This window comes from Apodemus sylvaticus, chromosome 21 (genome assembly GCF_947179515.1).
Source record: "Apodemus sylvaticus chromosome 21, mApoSyl1.1, whole genome shotgun sequence".
Lineage (NCBI taxonomy): Eukaryota > Metazoa > Chordata > Mammalia > Rodentia > Muridae > Apodemus > Apodemus sylvaticus.
This window is the reverse complement of record NC_067492.1, coordinates 43,270,396-43,286,780: the sequence shown is the minus strand read 5'-3', so window position 1 is coordinate 43,286,780 and position 16,385 is coordinate 43,270,396. Positions and strand designations below refer to the sequence as shown.

The following is a 16,385-nucleotide window of genomic DNA, read 5'->3' as shown; positions in this document are numbered from 1 at the left end:
TAGTTGATGAGGATTGGCTCTGCCGAATACTCAGTCATGATGTGTAACCCTTATCTGAGGCTATGCTGGAGCCTCCAGAAACAGGAGCCATTTTGGTGATAGACCTTTCCAGATTTCCCCTTACCTGTAGAATTGAACTTGAACTTTTCCTTTTGGCATTCATCATTAAAAAAGAATTAGTCTGGGGCAGGCCCATGGTCGTGAGCTCCTCTGGTCCAATTGCCTACATTACTACTTAGCACAGTGTGATCTGTAAAACCAACACCACCGAGAAGGGGCCATTTAGAAGAGGTAACTGGAACAGATTTAAGCGATCACCACCCTGAAATAATTAAGTGCCAAGTGGTTATTAAACAATACATTCACAGAATTCTGACAACTGTTAAGAGCTGTTCCCTCCCCTCCTACAGTGAACATTCCCCAGTAAATACACTTGTAATACTCCACTGGCTTTTAATTAACCCAGCTCGCCTATAAGCCCATTTATCTTCTAAAAAGAAGGTTGTTCCATGTGCGATACGTGTCAATAGATAATTAAAATGTTTCTCTTAGAGAATGAACAAGGAGCGGTGATCTGTGCATTTCAGAGCCTGATTACTAAAATGCTCTTTATGGAGGCTTAACACTTGTTACTTGGTGACTGGATAGCCCTGTCTCTTTAATACCAAAATTAAATAAGCATCATGGACAGAATGTGTAATGGTAGCAGATCTCTCCGGTCATAATTAAGTAGTGCAAGTGACAAACATGGGATTCTTGTTTCGGAAACAAACATCACTATGTGGCTTTCAAAACCAGGCATCGGGAGGGCGTGTCCTTGCTCTTCCTTTGTTCTTCTAGGAACAGCCCAGTGGGGTCCCTGCATCAGTGCTGCGGTTTCCTGCTATCCACGTCACCAGGTTCTTGTCTAGAAACAACCACACAGATTGTGTTTAGAACCACAGAGTAAAAGACATTCGAAACAACTACTTTGATAAGCAGAGACTTCTCAGAACCAGCAGCTACCAGAGACCTGCAGCAGGCAGAGAGCTGTTGTCTTCATCCTCAGAGAAGAGTCTCCTATCCTAGTCTCCTATCCCTAGAGCAGGCAGCCATGGCCGGGGGACCCCTCCCTGCTTCTCTGAGCTGCCCGTCAGTCTCCCCTGAAGAAGCTGCCCATCTTTTGCCAGCTCCTTTACCATTGGCCCCAGTTTTAAATTGTATATCCCAAACCTGCCAAAGTCTTAACCTGTGAGTGTAACCCAATTTAGAATTGAAATGAGATTGGGGTGGGCCCGGATCTAATATAACCCATAATAAAAGAGGGAATTTGGAGATAGAGACAGGCGCGTACTGTGGGAAGGGCAAGGCATTGGTGGGCCTTGCTCTGTAGCACAGAAATGTGAGGAGAGCCAGCCAACTGCAGAAGCTAAAGAAGAGCGGGAGCAGCATGTCCTTCAAGAGAGCCAGCCTGCCAGACAGCCCTGCCTGGAACAGAGCTTTTCTGCTGCCTGAGCCACATGCCTGCTGCTGTGGAGGCTGGAAGCAGTAGGATGCAAACATCCCGAGGAGGAGACCCTCTCACGCCCTTGTCCTTCTGTTAATCCTTCTTGGGTTTGGGGTATGTGTGTGACCTTTGAGACTTGACCTATGAGACTGAGGAACCAAGGAAGATCTTGGTCACTTGAGAAGATTGAGTGGATTCACAGGGGACCACTGTCCACCAGAGGATGTATCGCTTTTTTTAATTTTCCATTTTTATGTGTCTCTCTGTGTGTGTATGTGTGTTTTAAATCATGATCAAAGTAGTGGCATTAAACCTGGTGGGCGTGATCAGAACCCAGGAATCTGCAGGAGTGGCCCCTTGCTAGAACACTAGCTTAGCACGGTCTACAAAGAAACAACCAGAGCAACTCTTAGCAAGGTGTGGGGGTCCACAGCTTGGTGGATTTTGAGTCTTAGACTAGCTGACTACAAAGTGAGACCCTGTTCCTGTCTCAAACAAAGCAAACAAATGTTAAAAGCAAGCAGTGGCCCCCAATTCGGAAAAGAAGGAGGCAGCTTGTGCTGGTAGGACAGAACCTTTCTATGCCCATTTAAGAAAAGAAATAAATGATGATGGTTTTAAACTTGGAAGAGAAATCTCAGGAACCTTAAACAAGATCCAGCAAACAAAAGAGCACAAAGAAAGCTGTCCTTGCACTTGCGCCGAGCCCTAGCTAATTTATTATTTATGACATCACCACATGGCTCGTGATTTGTAACGCTCTGGCTTCTTCCAGGACGGTCTCCTTTGTCCTGCCAGGAGGTCTTCTGCCCAGCCTGCCCGTCCACACTGAAGTCACAGGAAGGAAGGAACAGTGTTGTGCATGGAGGGCAATGCAGCCAGACTGGATGGACCTGTACTCTGGCCCCAGAAGCAGTCTTTATTCTGAAGCTACTCCATCCTGAGAGTGGTAGGTGAGCCAGGTCAGAAGGAGGCAGGAAGGCAGCTCTCAGGAGAAATCTGCAGAAGCAGGGTGCTGGAGAAGCAGAGACCCTAAGAGCTGGCTGGGCAGGCTAATGAGAGGAGGAGGTTGGAGGCAGAAAAATAGAGCAAAGCCAAGCCCAACTCAGCATCCACAAAGACCAAAAAGGTGGAATTCCGTCATACAGGATACTTGCAGGGTTTGGAACCTTGCTTATATAGGATTTAAAGAAAAATGTCTGCCTCCTTTACAGTGAGGTTTTAAAGACATTGTGTTATAGATCCTGGAGGCAAGTGGCCTCTTCCACCTAGGCAGCCATAGTTAACAGTCCCTGGCACACCAGCTTTCTGGTTATAAGTGGGCATTAGTCACTAAACCATGCCTGTGCCTTCTTAGTCTCTTCCTCCTGGAGAATGAGAGCAGGGTCCCCCCACCCTAACAGATCTTCTCTCTGCCCTGCAACTGCCTGATACCAGGAGAGGAGAGAAAGAATGCAAGAAAGGGCTCTAGAGGCCTCTCTTCCTCTCCTCCCTGTTACCATAGAATCTCGTTTCCTTGGTTACGGGTGGCCAAGGAAAGGACACTGGGCAAGTGCAGGATTTTGATGGAGCTCTCTACAGAGATGTCAGTGAGGACCTGGTCTCCTCTTAAAGAATTCTCGCTCTGAGAGGTGGCTCAGGAATGGGGGTGGAAGGAATAGGGTGGTGCGTTGGGCTATTCCAATTTAGAAATTTCATCTCCCCTGACAGAAATGAGGCTCTTCAAGATGACCCCAAGGTATCGAGGCCAAAGAGGCCTTACCTGTCTTTCACATGCTGGCAATCTGGAATGGGCAGAAAGGCAGTAATGATAATTAAATAATTTCTGCAATACTCCATTTACCTGCACTCCCTGGGGTTGGGTTCCTGGCCCTGACTCCCTATTCCCCTTGATAGCTGCGTCTCCATGGGAGACAAATCTGGTCTCAGCCTTGACCTTTCCCCGGAGACCACACTAGACCTGTGAAATCTTTCCACAGCGCTCTGTATGTGTTTGTTTTGTGAGACAAGGTTTCACTATGTAGTTCAGTCTGACCTTAAACCTCCAATTCTCCTGCCTCCATTCCTGAGTGCTGAGATAACAGGCATGTATCACCATGGCAGGTATTTTGAAAAATGTTTCATAGTTGAATACTGTCTTTTAAGAGTTAATCAATATATCTCCTCAATAAGAGTATCTTGTCTTGTCTGCCCAAGTGTAGTGTCTTCTCTCAAGAACCATAACAGCTGCACAAACGTTGTATCATTTACTAGGCTGCCTACTCTCCAAGATGGCTTTTTGTTGCAGTGATAAAACACCAAAACCAACTTGGAGGATGAAAAGGTTTATATTTCCACATCACAATCACTGAGGGAAGTAAGGGCAGGAATTCAGATACCCAGGAAGAACACTGCTTGCTAGCTCATTCCTTCTGGTCTGCTCAGCTCTCTTTTGTAGAGAGCCCAGGCTCACCTGCTGTAGTAGTTAGGGTTCTCTAGATTCACAGAATGTATGGGCAGTCTCTATATAGTTAGGAAATTTGTTGATGACTTACAGTCTATAGTCCAACTCCCCAAAAATGGGCAGCTGTGGATGGAAGTCCAAGGATCTAGCAGTTGCTCAGTCCCACGAGGCAAGCAGGCAAGGAAGAGTGAGTGAGTCTTCCTTCTTCCAATGACCTTAAATAGATCTCCAGCAGAGGGTGTAGCCCAGATTAAAGACTGTAGGTCTCCAGCAGAGGGTGTGGCCCAGATTAAAGGCGTGTGCCTCCAGGCCTTCAATCCCAGATAATCTTGAACTCGGAGATCTCCTTGTCTTAATCTTCGGGAATTCATAGCTACTGTGCTTCAAGATCTCCATGCCAAGATCCAGGTCAGAAACTTATATCTCTGAGCCTCCAGATTAGGATCATAGTTGAACCTTCCAATTCTAGATTGTAGTTTATTCCAGATATAGTCAAGTTGACAACCAGGAAGAGCCACTACACCTTGCCTAGGGATGGTTCTGCCCACAGTCAGTTGGGTCTTCCTGTATTCATTAGCTATGCAGAAACTGCCTCACGCATGACCCTAGACCAGTGAGGTCTAAGCAGTTCCCCAGCTGAGGTCTCCTTTTCTCATGTGTTTCTGGGCTGTGTCAAGTTGACAGCTGAAGCTAGCTATAATACTTACTGATTATAGGATAGCAATCTGTCTTCTGTTTTCTTTACCTCTTACTTTTTTTTCTCTTTAATAAAGTAGTTTATTTTGGAGAAAGATAGAGAATACATTGATAGTTTTTTTAATGGTACAATATACTATATGATGAAAATATTCCTGGTGTGAAGAACCTTGCTACTTTTATCTCCAGCCTCACCCACCATTGTTGAACCATCCTCGTCTTTCAGAATTGGTGCAAACATGGGCATTTGTCTGTCTCCATCACGGCAGCTCCTTCTGCCTCCATCTTCCTTTCTCTCCCTGGAACACAAGTAACATATGATATATATTATTTGTCTATTATTGCTCAAAAATTATCATTCTACCTTGAAGATTCTCTTCACACCATTGTATGTAAGGCTGCCTCATCTTAGAGCAGTTGTTGTCATGTAGTCCACTGCGTGAGGCCCCTTCTCTTCCTCACCCTGGATCTCTATTGACTGTGTGTCCCCTGCCTTCATCACCCTGCATCCCTAAAGGCCCCTGCTCCAGAACAAGCACATACTTATGAGAGAGTAAAATTTGTCATATGCATTAATGAAAATTCTTCCCACCAAAGGAGATTTTACCTAAGACTTTAGGAATATGAAAAAGCCCATGGAGTAAGACATTACTACACCCCCAAGTGAGATACATGCTCTTGGCTAAGGGCCTTCATGTAATAGAACTTCTTGGGAAGAAAGGGGAGGGGAAGGATCTGGATCATAATGGCCTGGGCACCGGAGCCAGCCCTACTGGGCATGCCCAGCTGGTATTCTCTGAGGAGTGTCCATTTGGGCCGGGCATGTTTGAGGCTGGGGTGTGGTCTTAATCATTTTCTCTGTGTTCTGAGAGTAAAGATAATGTGAAAGCTCTGACAGGCAGGCAGCCCTGTGTGGCTTGGCTTTAGATTTACGGATGCTGCATACAACTTGAAGCTGGGCTCCTGGAAAATGCTGCACGAGTCTTCCAGCCAGTTAGCTCAACATTCAGTCTCCTTCAGGTTTTCCGGGGGTGGGGGGGAGGGGGGAGGTGTACCCCTGAAAACTGGAGTACCTTTTTCTCCTTTCTTGCTTTAAAGTTAATAGATTGGGATGAGCCACAGATTCTTCCAGTCCTCCTGGAGTCTTCTCCTGAATGTGCTCTTCAGTCACACAAACCGTCACTGCATGCCTATTCTGAAGAAGATTGCATCTAGCAGCTGGAAGGAAGCTAGGTTTGCTGGAGAGGCCACAGAAGAGGGCAAAGAGAGCCACGCAAGGACTTCAAGTCACTAATGCTCCTAACGCAGTGTTAACCATTAGGTCCCCTGCCTCAGCCACACACCTCAAGGCAAGGTTTCTCACTTAAACCCAGAGTTCACTGATTTGGCGAGTCTAGCCAGCCATACTTTTCTGGGGATTTCCATATCTACACCTCCTGAGAACTGGAATTGCAGGTAAGTGCCTGCCATTATATGGGTATGGAGGTTTGGTCTATTGCAATGTATTGTAATGTTAAATTCTATTACAAGTGATATTTCATGTTTACAAGCCTTTGTCGTGCAAACTTTGATCCTTGATTTAAAACTATTGGTTAAATAAAATTGGCTACAGCCAATTACTGGAGGGATTAGAGGTAGGTGGGCTTGGAATTACCTGGTTGGGGGTGGAGAAGAGAAAGAAGTGAGGAGAGACTCAGAGGAGAAGGGGAAGAAAGGAGACAGAGATCATGAGGATATAGTCAGGAGAAATAACAAGTATTTAGGGTATACCATTAATGAGGTAGGCAGGCCATCAATTGAAAGAGTAGATTAGGTGTTAGCCCCCCTCCCTGGTAATTATCAAAGCCAAATAAAATAACCATAGTCTGATCTCACTTATTTGTAAGCTAGTCAGAGATAAGCTTAAAATGTACTACATATGGGTTCTGGGAATCTGCACTCTGGGTCTCATGTATATACTGGTGCTCCACATGTATGCTGGTGCTCCATATGTGTGCTGGTGCTCTACATGTATGCTAGTGCTCCATGTATATGCTGGTGCTCCATATATATGCTGGTGTTCCATATATGTGCTGGTTCTCCACAAGTATGCTGGTGCTCCACCTGTATGCCAGTGCTCCACATGTATGCTGGTGCTCCATATGTGTGTTGGTGCTCCACGGGTGTGCTGGTGCTCCATATGTGTGCTGGTGCTCCATATGTGTGCTGATGCTCCACCAGTGTGCCGGTGCTCCATATGTGTGCTGGTGCTCCACGGGTGTGCTGGTGCTCCATATGTGTGTTGGTGCTCCATATGTGTGCTGGTGTTCCATATGTGTGCTGGTGTTCCATATGTGTGCTGGTGCTCCATATGTGTGCTGATGCTCCACCAGTGTGCTGGTGCTCCATATATGTGCTGGTGCGCCATATGTGTGCTGGTGCTCCACGGGTGTGCTGGTGCTCCATGGGTGTGCTGGTGCTCCATATATGTGCAGGTGCTTCACGGGTGTGCTGGTGCTCCACAGGTGTGCTGGTGCTCTACTCAGGGTTGCTTCCCATCTTTAAATCACACTTTCCATTGAGACCACCTGAAATGGCTTTCCTTTCTCCACTCTCTTCCTCTTCATATATTTTAGTGGTTTAAATGACAAGTATCCTCCATAGTCTCTGACATTTGAACACTTGGTCCCTAGTCAGTGGCATTGTTGGCGGGGTAGGGCGGGGCAGGGGGGAGGGAGATTTAGATGTTTCGGTCTTGCCTTGTGGGTTGGCTTTGAGACTAAAATAGCCTCGCTGACGTCCAACTTGCTTTCTCTGTCCTGCAATTACGGCTCAAGGTGAGACCTCTCAGCTTCCTGTGCTAGCCACCATGACTGCGCCTTGCTGCCATGCTGCCTCCCCATTATGGATTCTCACCCCTCTGGAACCATGAGCCCAAATAAATTAATTCTCCAGGAAGCTGCCATGGTGGTCATGGTGTTTTATCACAACAGAAAAATAACTAATATAAACATATAATGTCTTATATATGTCTATCAATATGTGTATATACACACATGTATCCATACACATATGTATGCATACAGATACATACAAGATGAGTGAAAACATTTCTGAAGCACCCGCCTTCCATGTATCTGTATAAGCACATGAGACTATTGCTCTGAAGTTGTAATTTTTTGTCATGCTGTTCTTTCTTTGTCAAGTTTTGGTATTGAAGGTACACCACCTTCCCAAAAAGACTTGGGAACAAGTAATTCTGCCTCTACTTCCGGGAATTTGCGAACGATTGGTATAATAAATTTGATAAATAATTAAGTTGTCTGGATATCTTAGTGTGCTCTCTGTTGCTGTGATAAACACCATGACCAAAAGCCATGTAGGGAGGAGGAAAGGGTTTATTTATTTGGCTTACACTTCCCAGACACAACCCATCACTGACAAAAATGTCTGATAAAAAAATCAGCAGGAGCCATAAAGCACGGTGCTTGCCTGCCGTTCTCTAGTTTGCTCTCGTACCCACAGCTTTAAGGCTTTTTTTTGTACAGTTCAGGCCTCCCTGCCTACGGATGGTTCCTCCCACAGAGGGCTAGGTCTTCCTGCATCAAGCATTAACCAATCAGATGGTGGCCACAGACCCATGTGACCGGCAATTCCTTGGTAAGTGACATTAGGATCAATCAGGTTAACTATATGCACTGAGCTTAGTTAGAGCTTTGTGTGAAAGTTCATTTTGTTTGTTCGTTTGGGGATTTGGTTTTTGTTTCCGTTTTGTTTTGTTTTTGAGACAAGGCCTCACTCTGTAGTTTAGGCTGGCCTTAAAAACATGCTATGCAAACTACACTGGCCTCAAACTTAACAGGACCTTCCACCTTTGGCCTCCCAAGTACCAAGGATTACAGTTGTAAGTTATCACAACTTGCCTGTGGGAAAGTTTCACTGTTAAATAGATTATCCTCATTTTATATTTCTTTTTCCATGAATTCTGAATTTTTTGAAATTTTATTTATTTCTCCCTGGGTGGGTATTTTACCCACATGTGTGCCGATGCATCACGCGCTGGCGGTGCCTCTGGAAGCCAGAAGAAGGTGTCAGATCTTCTGGAACTGGAGTTGCAGATGGTTGTGAGCCTCCATGCAGGTCCTGGGAACCAAACTTGGGCCCTCAGGAAGAGCAGTCCACCACTCGTAACTGCTGAGCCAGCTCCTCAGCCCCACGTTTTGAGGATTCTCATCTTTCAAGGAACCTATGGTTCCTTTCATGGAACCTTCCACTCTTAATTTATTTTTACTTCGTTCTTGAAGAGCTTTTGCATCACAGCTAAAGCTAATTGCAAACGTGTCTCCTGCCTCAGCTCCCCAGATACTTGGAATACAAGTGAGTATTCCCGTTCTCAGGCTGTTTCTGTGCCTTTAGATTTATTACATAGTTTCCTATCATGTTTTCTTACTTACTTTCTATAGGATCTATAGTAGTATCTCTTCTGGGATGTTTGATTGGTAGGATTCATATACATTCTCTCTGTCTTCCTCTCCATCTTGTTCTGTCTGTCTCTCTGTTTCTTTCTCTCCTCTCTTGACTCACACCTCTTCCTCTCTTTGCTAAAGACTTATCAAATTTGTCTTTTAAAACAAGTGATAGTCTTGGTGATTTAATATTTTTCTTCTTTTCTAATATAGACATTAGGAATATGAATTTCCTTCTAAGCCTCACTTTAATAGCATCATATGAAGTCTGACATTGCATTTTCACTATAATTTACTTCAGATACACTTTCAGCTTTTCCTTTTGAGTTTTAAATTTTGACTCAGAAGCCCTTTAGTGTATACTGTTTAGATTCCAAATATTTGTGCATTCTCAAACTATTTACTCAACAATTACTTTAAATTTGTTTTCCTGTGATTATGATGCAAACATGATATGATTTAAATCCATTTGAATTTTCTGAAGCCCCCCCCCTCTGCAATCTGGCATATGACTGTCTTGGTAAATGTTTAAAAGACTGTAACATTGTATTCTGGTTCTATAAATGTCAGCCAGTCAAGCTGATTGGGACAATTTTGTAAGTCTTTTTTGTGTCTTTATGGGTTGTCTATCTATTAGTCTATTCATTATTGAGAGAGTTAACCTGTAACTGTGGATTTCTCCTCTTGTTTCTGTCAATCTTTGCCTTGTGCATTTTGTTTCCATGTCAGGATCACCTACATTTTGGACAGCTATATATTGGGGGATTGATTGTTACAATCAGGAAGGAATTGATTTTTGAGATACAGTATTGTTATATAGCCCAGGCTGGCCTGAAACTCATGATCCTACTGTCTCAGCTACCTGAATGCTGGTTTTACATGTGTGTGCCCCTGTGCCTGGCATTAAGGAATGTTTTAAGATGATGAGAATGTTCTGCATGCTGTGTTTAATGATGACCATGAACACATACATGGTGCATTTGCCAGCATGTACAGACCCAGAAATCCCTGTGCAAGCTGTCTTGTGTGAAAGGGGGAATAGGAAGAAGTCTTAAGGCTGGAATGTGAGATTTGTCAGAGAGCCAGAGCTGGTATTGACTTTGGGCCAGAATGCAGTGCCAAATCCCTCAGTGCAGTCACTGGAGAACTCCAAGCCTTGTCCAGCGCGACACTGGCAATTTGATTTGGCCAGGCTGATGACTGTGTTTTTGTTATGATGTTTTGTTGTGTTTCAAAAAGTCTTTCAGGTCATTTCAGCACCTGCTTCCAGGGGCGGAGGGCTGAGGGGGAGGCGCGCGCGCATGTGTGTGTGTGTGTGTGTGTTAGGCTCACTCCTGCCTGTTCTTCTCCACTATTCATGCTGTGTGCTACCATCCAGAGTTTGCACTGTGGTGACTGTGGCAGGGTGTCTAAGTCACCAGAGGAAGTAGGGTCAACCCCACACCCCATCATCAGCTGTCACCAGCCTGTCTCACGTCCAACACAGTGCTGGAGGTTGTGTACTTCTGAGAGTGGGCTCTAGGTCTTTGCCCACCTCAGAGGGTGCCTGACATATCAACAGAGTCAAGACTTGCTTGACATAAGCAGTCAATGGTATGAAGAAAGACCAAAATCCACTGCTAGACTGGACTATTTACAGAACATAAGACTGCAGGATGTTGTGAATCTAATCTGTCATCATATTAGATCCCTAAGGCAGAGACTTCTGGGAGGAAACACACACACACACACACACACACACACACACACACACACACACACACACTGCTTCCTTAAAGTCTGTGATTCCAAAAGAAATGATAAGTCCATGGCTTAACATTACTGTCCTGACCTTTAAATGCCTGCAGGTAAACAGCACCACGCTGCCTGGAGGGGAGAGGCTCTTAGCTGGGAGCACACAGTCCCTCAGGTCACAGGACTAGCCTGACTTCAGCTTGATCATCAAGCCTCCTGTAAAGCAAGGTAGTCCCAGTGTTTACTAAGTGTGTGTCACAGTACAGGGATGTCATGGCTCTTCAAGAAAGGCAGTGCACACAAAGAGCAATGACCAATCACATGATTCCAGTTCACCTCATCCTGCAGGCCTTTGACCGGATGCCCAACTCTCCTATTTGCTCATGAGTTGTGGAAACCATAGCAATAAGCACATACGCATGTGCTCTCCCATCTATGACACAAGCAGTATCATAACATCTTTCTTGTATGTGTGAGATCCAGGTGAGGGAGGTAAGCGCAGGTTCCAGCATTGGACTGCACTCAAGGTCTGCTGGTCTTTCAAAAGCATGTTTGTAATCGGAACTTGTTGAGCACATTGTCATACTTGCAGATACTGGTAGAAATACCCATGAGTCTCCCTTGGGCTCTGCCGAAGACTCTTGAGATGGGAGCCTGTAGAAATGCACTTGGGATGCTCTTGGGAGGCACATAGTTAAAGAAGGCAGCCAGGGCTCAGGAGGGAAGGTAACTTTGGTCAGCTATCTGGAAACAGGGAGGCCTTTAGAAACGTCCCAGTTAGAAAGAAGAGAGTGAATTTTCTTTTTATTCCCACACCCACTAGTCATTGGCCATGGAAAAAGCAAAGTTCTGGGTAAGCAGGTCTCTTGACCTGAGGGTGAATCCCCAGATCCTTAGAAAGGATCTCTTACTTGTCTCTGATTAGTAATTCCCAGTAGCTTGGACAAGGTGAATGTGCCCATCCCAATGATGGGGCCTCGTCAGAGCATCCAGAAAACAGAATGTGTGTTGTATACTACAACGGGCTCTGAGGTTTGACTTTTCCTCTTACTAAAGGACCTGTTGGGTAACCATTAGTAAATTGTGTTTCTCTTGGGGGGCTATAGCTTCACTATGATAAAATGGAGCCATTTCTATTCTTAAGTCACTTCCCAAGTCCAGAACTATCAAAAAGGTCTTCTTAGGGATAACTGAGTCAGTCCTCAAAGCTAGCTAGAATTTAGATAAATAGAGCCAAGATGGGAGAGGAGGGGTCTAGATAGAAGAGACTGGGAGCTCAGACTATGATTTGAAAGGTGTTCCGATAGCAACCAGCACCATGCAGACCATAAGGGTCTGTGTGAGACTCTCTGTCTCCTTGTAAATTGTCTTCTCATCCTTCCCCTGTTGAACAAGATTCTCTTGTCCCATCATAGTGATGTTCAGATATCAAACAAACAAACAAACAAACAAAGATGCCCTAACCTTTAGGATGACTAAAAAAATGAGAGACACAGCCAAGGAAGGATTTCAGAATTCAAGCTATTAGTAGATAAATTAGCATCTGAAACCCAATTTTTTTTCCTTTCAAAATTTTAATTGGCAGTAATCATATACAGTTGGGGTGAATTTATGTAATGACACTTAAGTGTATGTATTTATGGAGTGCAATGTGATGTTTCCATGGAGTACATTATGGGATAATTAAATATAACCAGCATGCCCTGCCCCTCCTTTTGCAATGAAGACATTTAAAATTTACTCTTGGAGCAATGAAGAGTCAATCCCTGTAGGGTCCCATGCATGTAAACAAAGCAGATCCCTAAGGATCCGTGGTCTAGGTCTTCCATCTTTGCCTTCATTCCTAGGAGGCCCAGGTACCCACATACGTCAACAGTGTGCTTTTGAGGCGGCGGACTAGAACAAAGGCTTAGGAACTCCAAAGTTTCAGCTTACACAGAACCCAGGCAGGAGACTCCCTGGCAGACCTGGTCTGTTGTATCTTGTTCCTCTTGAGGACTCAACTTCCTGACCCATGGCTAAGAACCTGGAGCAGGTGCATTGCCCTGAGAATGGTCTCTGGCTTGACTCATAGCTCACTGAGGCTATTTGGCACGGATTTCCAAAAAAAAGTTTCAGTCAGCTCCTATTTTAATTGTTTTTTTGTTGTTGTTGTTCAAACTAGCATCTTCATTTCTCACAGAAAGAGGGTTACCTGTAGTCAATAACGCTGTAAAAGCAGGAGAACCATGGGTGCTTTGGGTTTTGTTTGCTTACGTTGTGTTAAAGGGTTCTAATGTATAGTATTGAACATCTAAATTTTTCTCAAAATATCATGGAGGCTATTGCCAACTCATTCCTAAATAATTTACTGTAAAAAGTTTGAAAGATGTGGAAAAAATAAACGGGAGAGGGTTTACCTATGGAGCCCCAGCCTGGAGGTAAGCTTGTATAAAACATTGGCTTGTGATTCAGTGTTGTCTGCAGAGGCAACTGCTACTCATCTTATGACAGGCCACATCCTGAGGACTCACGGCAGATTGAGGATATTTTGTCCGGATGCTTTGAAGACCTGTGAAGATGCTGTGAAGACGCCTAGCTTACCAAAAGTCCAGCTTTGCTATGCAGCAACTGCAGAGGTTTTGTTTTCTCTGGTGATTTGAGATCAACTGGGAGCTGTGTCTCACTGTCCAGCATCTCCAGAAAGCTATACTGCATCTTCCTAGGCCAGAAAATGGTCAAAATTCAGAACTGGAAGTGTGATTTCTATTAGATATGTGTCACCTTCTTGCAGCAGGGATGTAAACAGATGGTAGGTAAACTCACTGTCTTTTATACGTTTGTCTTATATTTTATTGATTTTCTTGAAACCGAGTCTCAGTATGTAGTCCTGGCTGACCTGGAACATGCTGGATCAGGCTGGCTGTAAACTCACAAAGACCTGACTGCTTCTGCCTCTCAAGTGCTGGGATTAAAAGCTGGCTTCACCATGGCCAGCCAGATTTGTATTGTAAATAATAATCTCCATGATGGTTCCTGTTTCCCCAGGTCCCTAACTCTCCCTAGAATATGGATGACTGTGATGACCTGTGGCCACCATACTCACTTTCCCTAGCCCCCTGTTGTTAAACAGGATTAGTGAAGTTCTTTTGTCTTTTGCCTTTTTAAAACTTTTTTATTGATTCTTTGTGAATTTCACATCGCATCATACACCCCAAGCCTGCTCATTTTCTGTCCCATCGTACCTCCCCTCTCCCCTTGCAACCCCCTTGCCCAAAGAAAACAAACAAAAGATTCACACAGTATACCCTTTTGCCCAAATAGCTTTTCTTGCAAATGTTCATTACAGTGAGTCATCGGTCTGGTTTAAGGCCTCTGGCTTCAGGTACAGTATCACTATGGGATTCTCACTAGGACATCGCTTGAATATCCTGTTACTGCCCTGTATCATGGAGATCCTGCAGTATTGGATTTCCAGACTGGCCCCTTCATATACTCACTCCGCAAGTTCATAAGTGGGGTAGATGTTGGGTTGGGCCAACTCAAACTCTGGATCTGGGTCTGGTGGTGGCAGCCGTAGGTGTGGGGGCATCTATTTTGTCTTCTTTAATATTGTGAATTGAAAATAGGGCCTCATGCATGCTGAGCAAGAGTTCTACCACTGAGTCCAGAGAGTCAGAGAAGACCTGCGTCGGGGGAGGGGGGACGCTATAAGTTCATAGTCTGCAAAGTATGCCTTGGCGACCTGCAGGACTCCATACACTTGCATACTGAGAAATCAATGGCACCCCCACAAGTTTCAGAATGGGGAGAAAGTTATACAGGTGTCAGACAAGGTGAGCAGAGACAAGCCTTCCACCACTACCACCACCACCACCACCACCACCACCACCACCACTGCCACTGCAGTGTCCCTGGTAGGAGAAGCTTCAGATGTCTTCAGATGTCTGGTTGTCAGGGTGTAGTTGGAGGTAGAGACATGAATATGCCTGTGTGCTAGGGAGAGGTTCAGGCAGAGGGCAGGGAAGTAACTCAGGCAGGCCTGGGAGTTTGGGGGCTGACTGGTTTAGGCAGATGTCTTCATTCAGACTTCTGACCGTGCTCCCTAATGGATAGGGTGCCAGCTCTTTGGACTTCTCTTTTAGGAATGTGCAAAATGGAGATAAATACTTGGCAGTGACAGAGATCCATCTACTACTATGTGAGGAGCACGTGGGTCTTTCCTGAAGAGACACAAAGCTTTGACTCAAAGCCTCTGTGTGTTCCAGGCTTGTGTTCTATGATAGCCACAGAGCCTCTCAGACCCAGTTTCTTCCCAGAAGCCAGGTAACAAGCAGACCAAGGACCACTGTTTGGATGGGAAATACCAGGCAAGAAAGTAGTATTCAGACCTAGGGAAGCTGAGATTAGCCCTACCCCTGCTTACACAATGGTGAGGCTGCCCTGGCTAAGAACGCCATCTCTCTCTACAGCTCTCAAGGAACCATCTATAGGAAGGGATACATCTGAACAGATAAAATGAGACTGGGTGAATGCCACAGTAACAGGACAAATCTGCTAGGAATACACAAAGGAAGCCACTTGCCAGGCAGTAGCAGAGGATGCTGTCCCCTGCAGCAGCTCTTAAAAGGTCAGCTCAGTATCCAATTGAAGACTTGAAAGTCCACCAGCTGGGGTGTGGCTGGGGGGGCGGGTGGTGGTGGTGGGGCAGGTAGTGGTGGTGGGGCAAGACTTGCTCAGCAAGCATGAGGCCCTGATTCCATCCCTTGCACCAAAATCAATCAGGCAAACAAATGCTAACAGCAAAAGAAGGAAAACAAACAAAACAACAAAAACACCCGGAACAGTTGGACGACTGGTATAAGCCCACCACTAGCAATGCTGTGATGTGTACTTCAAAATCTGTAAAGAAGATAAATTGTATGTTAAGTGTTCTTTGCACATAAACACAAGCGCACACGCAACACAAAGTCAGAAAAACAAAAGCAAAGAACCCTTTGAGAGATGGCCATTGTTATGTTTGTATCATGAGTGCCTATCTTTCAGACTCATTACACGGTACGCATAAATATCTGCCGTTCTTTGTAGATCGATTATGCTTCAATAATGTTCTTAAAAATGACCTCAGTAGAGGCATTGTTTCTCCTCTGTGTTTCAGAGAATTCTCAGCCTGAGGGACTCTGGGTAACCCATCCTTGCTGTTTTTCCTTCCTCTTAAACTACTATGTAAACCATTCTAAGAAGATAATTTCACATCCTTTTTCCCCCCATATGGGATGAGGCTTCCCCTATTCCACTAAATATTCGAAGGTTGAAATGGAACACCCTGGTAGAGCCTTTAGTAGTTAGCTAATGCTAACTGGAATCAAATATTGAAGGACAGACCCTACCTTCAGAGGTAGTAGTGCTCAGAGATGGAACACCCAAGTCACCCTGTTTCTTGGGTAACCTGGAGCTCCTTTGATCAGGCATTGATTTCTTCTAAGCAGGACCAACTGTCTTTTAGCTACTGATGGGCTAATCACCTGGGAAGAGAGAGTCAGAGGCCACCCTGGCTGGAGGCCTCACTGCCTGAACTGGGGTGCTTGCTGGCCATGGGCTC

At 45.0% G+C, this 16,385-nt stretch overlaps 1 pseudogene; it reads right to left on the bottom strand.

Annotated features, from left to right (window-relative positions):
* LOC127671582 (palmitoyl-protein thioesterase ABHD10, mitochondrial-like) overlaps positions 1–14,375 on the bottom strand; it is a 124,710-nt pseudogene extending 110,335 nt beyond the window's left edge.
* Positions 14,376–16,385: the final 2,010 nt, after the last annotated feature.